The sequence below is a fragment of the Citrus clementina genome, unplaced genomic scaffold (assembly GCF_000493195.1).
Source record: "Citrus clementina cultivar Clemenules unplaced genomic scaffold, Citrus_clementina_v1.0 scaffold_3, whole genome shotgun sequence".
In the NCBI taxonomy this organism is placed as follows: Eukaryota; Viridiplantae; Streptophyta; class Magnoliopsida; order Sapindales; family Rutaceae; genus Citrus; species Citrus x clementina.
Genome location: NW_006262339.1, coordinates 31,366,727 through 31,375,447, shown reverse-complemented (window position 1 = coordinate 31,375,447; position 8,721 = coordinate 31,366,727). Strand labels below are relative to the sequence as shown.

Here is an 8,721-nt window from a genome sequence, read left to right as displayed (position 1 = left end):
CTTTTTTTATAAGGAATCATAATTTCATTAAGATTAGGACAATCTTAGCAAGTATAAATAGACTTGTTATACTTGTCTCTTTACACAAGCTTTCATTAATAATAGTTAATTATTTTTTCAACTGAGATATTTTCTTCTTTTGTGAGAGTTCTCCTTCTTGAGTTTTAAGAATGTATGTTAGAATGAGATCTAATATTGCTTCTGCACTGCATCAATTTGTAGTCATTGATTATGTTAAATCCCATGTTCCATAATGGTTTCAATTTTAGACCCTTGGATTGTATTAGTAAAGTTCATCTAAAGGTTGTGGTTGCAAGCTCACCAAAAATATCATGTAAAAAAATACAAATTATATTTTGCTTTTGAGATGCTTAAAAGTAATTTTGAAAATGTAAAAGCTAATTTTGGTGGTTGGTAAAAATTTTTAAACAATCACTTTCTGTAAATCACCTCATCCTACAACAAATTTTGAAAAGTAAAGAATGAATAACTTTTAAAAATATGATTTTGAGAATCAGTTTTATACTTAATACAATTCTATATATATGCTCACATATATTATAAAAATTCAAAATTATCCTTATTCAATTAGGAAATAAAATCATTAAATTCAATAAAATTATTATTATTATCAATCATATTTATATAACAAAATAAAAAATTAATAAAATAAAAAATATTATGTAATCAATTATATGTATATACAATCACTACAAGAAAACTGACAATAGATAACAGACAGTTTGTGACAGATTCTGAGAAATCATAAAAATATGACGGATAAGTGATAGAATTTCAGTCTTATGATGGATAAGTGATAAAATTTCAGTCTATCACAAATTAATGATAGTTTTGTGAAATAATTGTTGTCTATCGAAAATTTATGATAGCGTTTGTGATAGATTTTTATTATATCAAGAAATTATGATAGAAATATGTTCTGACCATATTTGACCAACTATTAATATTTTATTTTATTTAAAAAAATCAAAACAGTGCGTTTTAGAACTTACTCAAAACGGTGAGTTTTAAAGATGAAACAAAAAAACTAAAGAGACGAAAATTCAAAACGTTTCATATTAAAAAATAGAAAAAAAAAATGCTTGTAACACTTCAACCAAAATTTTAGACGCTTTTATTTCATCACTTAACCAAAATTTCCCACTCTCTTATGCCCTCCCAAATTTTGCTCTCTCCTGCGATTCCTAAAAGTTTCGATCCTCTCTTCAACTACACCAAAATTGGACTCCAAAATTTCACTCTAAGTGTTCCCTTTAGCTTTTCCTATAGTCAAAACCCTAACTCCTAATCTCAGCAGCCACTTGAACCCTCATTTCACCATAATTTCAGTGGCCACAAAACCCTAACTCCTGCACTGTCCAATCGTGCTGTCAGTGTCGTTCACCTCACTAATGGTGAATTTTCAGGTGTCATCACTGGCGGAGAACGAGAGAAGACGGTGGATTTTGCATAAGAGTTTATGGAAAGAGGAACAATGCTTTCAAACGAAGTGATTACAGCAAGGTTACTATGTGCTTTAGCTGTGCTTTAAAGATGAGGTTAGGGTTTGCACTCAAATTTTATGATTTTGCTTATTAGAAATTGAATTTGTTAGTGTTTTGGGCTTGAGGAATAGTTGAAGCCATACCCAATCGAAAAAGAATGTTATCTAAATGCATTTCAAGTAATTGTAGTAAAACCAGACCGATTGACCCTTTGGGTTTTTCGACGATACGAACATATTTAAGTAATTGTCGTTCTGTAAGACTGTAATGAAAAAGCAAAGCCACCAATTTAAATATTTATTCTTTTCTTTTATTTTTCCTCCTTTGTCCGTTGGCTTGTTTGTTTCATTTATGTGCTTGTGTGCTATTATTTAATTTATGAGGTTAGATTTAGTTTGTTATAAGGATTTTTGCATCAGTTTGCAGTAGCTCTTTTTTTTTTTTGGTTATAAATTGATGTCACTCACAAAATCTATTGGTCCTTGTATCAAATTGAAATTATAATTTTTAGTATGTAATACTTAGTGCCTTGTACTCCTACAGGTGGAAGAGGCTAATTTTGCAAACTAGTCGCACCTAGCTATGGACTTCATTTTAGGTGAGATGATACTTAGCATTATCATATGCCAGTCTTTTAAAATCTGTATGTATAAGCACAAATTGGTGATTACATAACCTGTATTGTGACTTTCATGAGGCAAGAAATTTTGGCCTTTAGTAGGAGCTTTAAGCGATATGGACAAAGTAGATACTATTTATGTCTCCAAAATGCAGTAAATTTTTGGAGGTTTGAAGTGTATATTATATTATGTTTGTGCATTCTGACTGCTTTGAAAGTTTGTGTTTAGATTTGGAGAGGAGTTTACTCCTTCTCCCTTGTTATCTTATTGCTTGCTATTGAATGATGACATAGGTATCAATTAGTGTGAGGTGAATTTAATACTGATAGGCAAGTGTGAAACAAAACTATCAAGAGAATTTAGTCGATTAAAAAAGTACTGTTTTGCACTTCTGATAATACCATTTAAAAAAAATTAAAAGAAACTAATATGAAGGATAGGAAAAATAATACGGAGTTCCATGATTTTTAGTCTTTGACTGTATCTATTTATTTTAGGGATTATTGTTTATAGCAAACAATTAACAAAATGAAACTAACCCACTCATATAGGTGCCACTGTAATTGGTGATTTCAAGTTTAAATGATGCCATTATCGCCTTTAATTTTGTTTTGCAACTTGAGATGGCTAGGTTAGTTAGAGATGATAAATAAAATGCAATTGTAAAATGCCATTACAAACCCCCTCACATAGGTGCCACTGTAATTGGTGATTTCATCTTGATTGATAATGACTGTGTCTTTTAAAAAAAAATTGTAAGTCATACATGTAGCAGCAGCAAGCATTGCTCTTTTGTTCTATTCAATTGAGGAATAATTCAAAAAGTAAAAAATCCTCCTCTCTCAGAATAAATGATAAAACCCTTTTAGAATTTTATTTTAATGGGTTTTGCATATGCTTTACAATTGGATGTAGTGGCTCCTCTAGGTTCATGATGCAAAATGATAGAAGACAAGAAGTTGCTTCCTGTTTAGCGCTTTAGCTGCCTTCAGGGCACCTGCTCATGATAGAATATTTCAATTATAATTTTCTTGAAGGAAATAAAAGATTTGAGTACTCAATAAATTTCAAAACTTATTCACAATTCTACTAATCATTCAAATCTGGATAGTGCTAGTGTTTCTGTTCATTTTCTGTAGTTGATTTTCCGATATCTTGCATCTTTTTGCAGAAAACTCTCGGGCTTTGGCATTGGAGATATCTCTTGCTTACAAGTCTACAATTTCTTAATATAGCATATTCTTATAGAATTTATGCATAGTGCTATAGATTTAATGCCTTGAAAGGAGACAAGGTAGATTTTTTTATTGTTTTAAGTCACTTTCTTAACTAATAGCATATTGTTAGGTTTATATAACTTGCTTTCTTGTATATCCAAGTTTCTTATATTGTTTAAGATTACAAGTTGAGCTGCATATGATAATCTTGGTGTTGGAATTGAAGTTTAGTTTTGCAGGAAACTTAGCTGCTGGATAGTTTTGCATAGATTCAATTGTTGTTGCCTCTGGAATTGGAGTGCAGTTTTGTTGGAAAATTAGCTGTTGGAATTCATGATCTGATGGTATTTTGCTTGCTATTGGGCTAGAATTAACATACAATATCTGGACTTCGGAATATTTTTTGTATTGTGAATGGATAATTTGTTTAATTGATATATTTTCAAGTTATTGTGATATTGGTGGATGTAATTTTTTATTTATTAGATATTTGATTATTCTGGTGGATGTAACTTTTGAATTGTTAGATGTTTGGTAGTACTTTGGGTTTGATTTGATATACTATTTTTTTATTTAAAAATTTAATTTTAAAAAATTAAAAAATTGGGAATTTACAAAATAAATAATACAATTTAAATAATAATACAATAATATTAATATTAATGAAATTTCGATAATAATAAAATTCAAAAATAGCAAAATTTGGGAATTTACAAAATAAATAATACAATTTAAATAATAATATTAAATTAAAATTAATTCCATTCTAATAATAATAAAATTAAAATAATATTAATTGAAATAATAAAATTTTTTCACCAAAAAATTTTAAAAAAAAACAATTTTGAATTTTCTACTAAAATATAGTGTGATATACATGTGACTGTTAAAGTTATCATAATTTATGACGGAAAAAATTCTGTCATAAATTAATGACAGTGACAAATGACGGATAGATTGTCTGTCATGCACCTCTTTTTATGACAGTTATTTTCTGTCATCTATTATCTATTTTCTAGTAGTGAATAGAAAAATATTATATATATATGTGTTTATAAATATGTAAATAAATTTTATTCAATATTATTTTTATTTTAGTCATTTATGTTCTTATAATAGTTCAAAAGCAAGATTTTCTCAATACGTACTAGCACTTTTAAAACTCATAATATTTTTAAAAATAAAATTTATCAATTGCCTAACTGATTTTTTTTACAGCTGATTGTTTATATAGAAAAATTAATTGTAATTATTTTAAAAGCTATAACATTACTAAACTGATGCTAAATCAGTTTATCTTATAAGTCAGAGCAGTTAGTATTCACCAAAGATTTTAGTGTTGTTATGAAATAAAAACTCTAACTACTAAGAAGGATTTTATGAAAGTTGTTAACTTATGTTAGCCATAAAATATAAATTTTTGTTTAAAAAGTAGAAGAAAATTAAAAAATAAACAAATAAAAAAAAGTTGGGAGAATTACCAAACACCTAGGAGCTAAACTGGGCAGCAGTCCTAAAGTGTCTGTAAGACCACGAACTCTTTGATAGCCTTCATTACATTTTTGTTGTAATCATCTTCATGCATTCTGTTTCTCGCCTTCCTCTCTAATTTTCTCTTTTGACCATAATCTAATTGTAAATTGGGAGGAAATAAGTTGTTGGTCGTTGGGTTTAAATGCAAGATTTGAAGAATTTTGGGGCATTGTGCAGATCGACTTCAGCTGGAGGGGTCTAGTTGAAATCTTAAAGCTGATGTGGCATAATTCGTTATGAATTCGTTATAGATTTCCAGAAATACCAGAATAAAAACACATGTGTTTTAGCCTCTGATATCAAATCGATATCTTCTTCATTTCTTGGTCATTTTGCTAGCTATTTGGTTCTTTGTGATCCTTGTAATTCCTTCTAAGTGATTAGCTTGTATTTCGATTGTTGAGATCAATAAAAGAGCAATTTTTTCCTTCATCAAGTTGTGTACTTGAAATTGTACTTTGATCAGTTTTCTTATGTTTCTTTCTTGATTAATTTGCTTAGGTTCATTCCTTCAAGTTCAATACATTAATAAATTTATAATAACTGGTATCAGAGCCATTGGTGGTTCAAGAACATGTCTCTTCCAAAGCCCGATATTGAAAAGTTCACCATTGGTGGTGACTTTTCACTTTGGAAGATGAAAATGAGGGCTCTCCTTGTTCATCAGGGTCTCGAATCAGCTCTAGAAGAAGATGATCTTGAAGATGCTTCAAGTTCAGTCTCTGATGAGAAGAAAAGATAGATACATAATAAGGCTCACAGTACCTTGATCTTGAGTCTCAGTGACTCAATTCTGGAACAAGGTGGAGGCTCTGTGTATGAAAAAATCCTTGGCACATCGACTGTTCTTGAAGAAAAGATTATACACCTTTTCTATGAGAGAAGGGGTTTCGATTTAAGAACACATTGACAATTTCAACAAGACCATTCTTGATCTTGAAGGAGTTGAAAATGTAAAAATCATTGATGAGGATAAAGCTTTCTTTTTACTGAGTTCTTTGCCTAAAATCTATGAAGGGTTTGTGGACACCATGTTGTATGGAAGAACCACTCTAACTCTAGAGGATGTGAAAGCCTCTTTGAGCTCTAAGGAGATCCAGAAGAATAATAGGCATGAAGTTAGTAATGGTGAAGGCTTAGGCTTAGTTGCCAGAACATATACGAAAAATCAGAAGAATAAGAATAAGAGTTAAGCTAAAAAGGATGATGCATCTGCAAAAGAAAAAATGAAGAAAAGAAAGTGTTTCTATTGCAAAAAAACAAGGTCACTACATCAGAGATTGTGCTGAGAAAAAGAATGATGAAAAAGAAAGAATAGGGGATGCAGCAGTGGCCTCAGATGACTCCTTTGATGATGGATACCATAGTGCTGATTTGTTGGTGGCTTCAAACAACAACATTAAAGTTCATTGGGCTCTTGATTTAGGCTGTTCATTTTATGTGTGTCCTGATAAAAGCCTTTTCCATACATATGAATCTGTAGATGGTGGTAGAGTGTTGATGGGTAACAACAATGTGTGTAAGATTGTTGGTATGGGGTCTGTAAAAATAGAAATGTTTGATAGGACTATTAAAACTTTATGTGATGTAAGACATGCACCTAGGCTAAAGAGGAACTTGATCTCTTTGGCCATGCTGGATAGTATGGGATATTGTTTCAAATTTGAAAATGGCGCTTTAAAGATTATGAAGGGAACTAAGATGATAATGAAAGGAGTAAAGAAAAATGGTCTGTATGTGTTAGAATGGTCATCAATACTTGTGTCAGCTGCAATGCCTACTGTTTCTGATGTCGATAGAACCATGTTATGGCACTTTAAACTAGGCCATATGAGTATTAGGGGAATGCAATAGCTGAGTGAGCAAGGGTTGATGTGTAGTGATAAGATAGATGAGTTAGATTTATGTGAAAACTGCATCTTTGGCAAAGCACACAGGTCCAAATTCCCAAAGGGCATGCATATATCTAAACAACCATTAAACTATGTGCATGCTAATTTGTGGGGGCCTGCCCATGTGCCATCATTGAGTGGGGGAAGATATTTCATGTCAGTTATAAATGACTATTCCAGGAAAGTATGGATCTACATACTGAAGACCAAAGACCAAGCCTTTGAAAAGTTCAAGATTTGGAAAACTTTGGTGAAAACTCAATCTCGTTTCAAGGTGAAATGCTTAAGAACAAACAATGGACTTGAATTCTGTAATAAAGAGTTTGAGCAATGCTGCTGGGAATGGGGAATTATGAGCCACAAAACAATGAGATTCACCCTTCAGCAAAATGGTTTAGCTGAGAGGATGAATAGAACATTTATTGATAAAATAAGATGTTTGCTGATAAACTCTAAGCTACCTAGGAGTTTTTGGGTAGAAGATGTTTCTACAACTAGTTACCTAGTAAACAAAAGTCTATCTGCTGCAATTGGCTTTAAAACTCCTAAAGAGCTTTGGTCTGGAAAACCTGGGAGGTATGAACACCTTAGGGTATTTGGATGCCCTACTTATGTCCATGTCGGACAAGGAAAGCTTGAGGCAAAAGCTGTAAAAGGAGTGTTTGTTGGTTATCTAGATGGGGTCAAAGGCTACAGGGTCTGGTGTAGAGAGGCTAATAAGTGTCTAATCAGCAGATATGTCCAGTTTAATGAAGTTACTATAATCAATAACCCTGATCAAGCCACTTCTGCTACTGACATCAGTATAAATAAGACACAAGCCACTGAGGCAATTGATCAAGGTGAAAAGATTGAGGTAGAGTTGTCTAATACCTATGAAGATGAAATACAACTAGAAGCTGTTGAAGCTGAGTCTTAAGAGACAGAAGTAACCGAAGGTGAAGCACCACAAGCAACTTATTTACAACAATATCAGTTGGCTAGAGATAGAGAAAGAACGCATACTAGACCCCCAGCAAGATATGTATATACAGACATGGTTGCATATGCCTTGATAAGTGTAGAAGATGTTGCAAATGAAAAGCCTAACAGCTATAGAGAAGCAATGAATAGTAAAAACAGCAGAAACTGGATTAAGGCTATGAGGGAGGAGATGGACTCTCTAGTAAAGAATCAGACTTGGACCTTGGTTCCAAATTTAGGGAATAGAAAAGTTGTCAGCTGCAAATGGATATTCAAGAAAAATGACATTCTAGGTGTTCAAGACTCAAGATATAAGGCAAGACTGGTGGCAAGAGGGTTTACACAAAAGGAGAGAATTGATTTCAATGAAATCTTCTCACCAGTTGGAAAACACAACTCAATCAGAACCCTGCTTGCTATGGTGGCTTTGTTTGATCTAGAGCTTGAACAAATGGATGTAAAGACTGTCTTCCTACATGGCAATCTTGAAGAAAAGATACTAATGTCTCAGCCTGAAGGTTTTGAAGAAAATGGATATGAGGATTATGTGTGTCTTCTACAAAAGTCCCTATATGGTTTGAAACAATCTCCTAGGCAATGGTATGGGAGATTTGACCAGTTTATGATCTCAAATGGCTATCACAGGAGCAAATATGATAGTTGTGTCTATCATGAGATTATAAACTCAGGTGGAGCTCTATATCTCTTATTGTATGTTGATGACATACTCATTACTGGTAAAAATATTAGTCACATTGAAAAGCTTAAGAATCTGTTGAACAGGGAATTTAAAATGAAAGATCTTGGCAGTGTCAAGAAGATCCTTGGGATAGACATTGTTAGAGATAGAGCTGCTGGTACCTTATTCCTAAGCCAATCAAGATATATCAGCAAGGTGCTGGAAAGATTTTATATGATGGATTCAAAACCAGTACTGACACCTCTGGGAGCTCAATTCAAACTCTCTGATGATAGGTCTTCAACATCAGAT

At 32.1% G+C, this 8,721-nt stretch overlaps 1 long non-coding RNA gene across 1 annotated transcript; it reads left to right on the top strand.

Annotated features, from left to right (window-relative positions):
• Positions 1–1,098: 1,098 nt before the first annotated feature.
• On the top strand, positions 1,099–3,798 carry LOC112100409. Its single transcript, XR_002906780.1, has 3 exons — positions 1,099–1,559; positions 2,049–2,103; positions 3,297–3,798. It is a non-coding gene; the product is annotated as an uncharacterized LOC112100409 (long non-coding RNA).
• Positions 3,799–8,721: the final 4,923 nt, after the last annotated feature.